Source organism: Echinops telfairi, unplaced genomic scaffold (assembly GCF_000313985.2).
Source record: "Echinops telfairi isolate 266 unplaced genomic scaffold, ASM31398v2 ScPeMD7_6;HRSCAF=24_0, whole genome shotgun sequence".
Classification (NCBI taxonomy): domain Eukaryota; kingdom Metazoa; phylum Chordata; class Mammalia; order Afrosoricida; family Tenrecidae; genus Echinops; species Echinops telfairi.
Genome location: NW_022103902.1, coordinates 8,196,846 through 8,199,666, shown reverse-complemented (window position 1 = coordinate 8,199,666; position 2,821 = coordinate 8,196,846). Strand labels below are relative to the sequence as shown.

General features: G+C 36.8%; 1 pseudogene; it reads right to left on the bottom strand.

Annotated features, from left to right (window-relative positions):
* Positions 1 to 2,351: 2,351 nt before the first annotated feature.
* Positions 2,352 to 2,603, bottom strand: LOC101649499 (annotated as a pseudogene).
* Between the last annotated feature and the right edge of the window lie 218 nt (positions 2,604 to 2,821).

Below are 2,821 nucleotides of genomic sequence, written 5' to 3'. Positions count from 1 at the left end.
TTGAAAATGATATTATTGCTAAGTCAATCTACACATTGACATGTATTATGTACATATATAAAGCATAGCACGCATGGTGTATATTTATAGCAATAAGGCTTAAATAAGATAAAATTCAAAATGTTTTCCATCTAATTCCTTTTTTAAAACTTGGCATCATTTTAGGTACACCAACGTAAGAAGGGAGGAAGAAACAATACCATCAAAGACTCTGGTGCTTTTTAAAACCCCCAACCCTTGTTCTAACTGCCCAAATATAAAAATGATGTAGGAGCCAGAAGGTCTGAAACCATCTTCAAGTCAAGTCATTTATAAAAGCAATTATAGGGGGTAACGTGTTGTACGCTTTGTGGCAAAACGTATATAAAAATGTCAAAATAGTAGCAATAAAAAGACTATAAACTTCTTCCTCCGGACCAGTCAGGAAATGAAAGATCTTTGTACACGCTGAACTTTAAAGTGCTCTACCAGTGAAAGATAGTCTAGGACCAGATTATTAGCACTTCCCAAAAAGGATAAAGAGGAGACTGCATACACAACATAAAAGTGGTTTTAGAACTTTCTTTCCATTGCTTTGTACATGGTCTTGCATGAGGGAAATTAAAGGCTGAGAAGGTTTGCTCACTAACTTCTGGTAAAGACCAGATCTGGATAAAATGACAATATCGTCTCATCCTATTTTTCTCCTTTATCATTCTATGTGCACTTATACTTCCCTTTGGTGTTGGACCCTCTGGCTCTGCACGACCCCTAGACCCCTCACTCTGGATCCCATTTCTATCTCCATTCCAGAAAGCATACTCATGCCCTAATCTCCCTCTCTCTGTCCTTCTTTATCTATATTTACTTGACCTGAACTCCATTCTCTTGCCAACTGAATAAGCAAGAAAAGCTAACCTCTCTCTCTCTCTCTCTCTCAATGACAATGTACGCTAACCAATCTATAGGAGACTCTCTTTTAACACCACCTGCCAAAAAAAAGTGACAGACGTTTCCAGCAAGGCCAGTCCCGGATCCCTCTGTGGCATTTTGAAATCCCTGAAATTAAATCTTCTTGTCCATATTCCAGAGTGCATTGTGGTGCCAAGAGTTAATATGCATCGCTGCTAACTGAAAGATGCCTCATAAGAAATGCTCAGCAATCTACTTCAGAACAATGAGTCACTGAACACTCTACTGTGCCACGGTTCTACTCTGACATACTTGACCATGAATCAGGGTCAACTCCAAGGTAAATGGTTTCACTCATTTCCCTAAACCGGCTCTTACCCAAACAAGACTTGGTCTTCCAGTCTCAACTCTCTAGTTCCACTGGAAAACAACAACAACACAAACATAAAGGCACTGTATCTTATATTCTTTTTTTAGTCAAGTTATATGGATAAGTATATCTGAAAATTCTTTATCAGCACCTCTACATAGAGAAGCAAATAACCATGAGATTCCAGTTCAGGTGAACTGACAAAACACGAGCCAGATTTAAAGTGCTGTATTTAAAAAAGAAAACAAAAGTGCACATTGTATTTTGGGGCAGTTAAAATTTGTTCATTTTTGAAAACTCAAACTAAAAAGAACTGAAAACACATATAGGATCATTATTCTATAATTGCTCTGTTTTGTCCTTTTTATTCTAAGAATAGAGTCTTTTTTAGAGACAGATAGTGAGCTGGTGAAATTTATGCTTGAGATGTTTATCTGTACTCAACCAGAAATTTCACAGGCCGCTATACCAGTCAGTCAGTCTAACCTTTAAAACAAGAGCATTCTCCTAATATTCTGAAGTCACGCCTCACTTATGTCCCTCTTTAAGAAATGCATGGTCTTATTTTAAATAATTAAAAACCAGTAATAGCCTAAAGTTTGCTAAGAGTAGAGGTACTCTGGTTCATGTGCACCCCCAATGGTAGCTCCAGCAGAAAAGCAAGCATTATTAAATATGAATGCAATCATTACCATTACATGTGGAACAATTTTTCTCCCAACTTAAAAAAAAATCCAAAAATGTCTAAAGACTCAATAAAGATGTATTGTTTCTAAATCACAGTGAAGAGAATTTAGTACAACTGACCAGTCTTGTTTTTTATTATTTGCTTGAGAGATAGATATTTCACTAGAAATTGGTATCGAACAGAACAGAATGACACTTGCAGAATGTAATATTGTAGGGACACACTTGAGGTGGATTATTATAGACATATTAAACTCTTTGAGTATTAAATGGTTGCATCTTATTTCTCTAGAACATTGGTCCATAGAAATTGGGAGCACCAGCTGGGAATATATCTCCCTCAAAATTCAGAGAGAAAAAGATTCACCGTCACTTTCATTACTTTCTGTAGGTAAGTACTTTTTCATATTGAAATCTGATGGGAATTAACTTCTGTCACTTTTCCAAACCACTGTGTGAGCAGGAGGCTGAATACCACCACTGTACAACATACTGCAACATAAGGACCTTTCTGTTCCCCGACTGTGTACACTTCCAATATCTACCCCAGCCCAGTTTAGTTTCTAGCCTGGGAGCCGAGGACCCAGTCTAAGCCAAGGTACATAAGCAGCAGGATGACAGTCAAAAGGCTCTGAAAATTTTAAATGGCAGACATAGTAAGGCTGGCAAGTCTTATTCCTTATATTCTAAGATCTCTCTATCTCAAAGTTTATATATATATATTCAATAAAAACAGACTTTTCCCCCCCAAAGCTATGTACTTAAAGTTTTTTACAAAATAACCTTATCACCTTTAAAGTACACTTACTACATTTGTCTCGATTACGCGTACTACATTTGTCAAATCTGCAATTCCCTTCTTGGAATATTTTT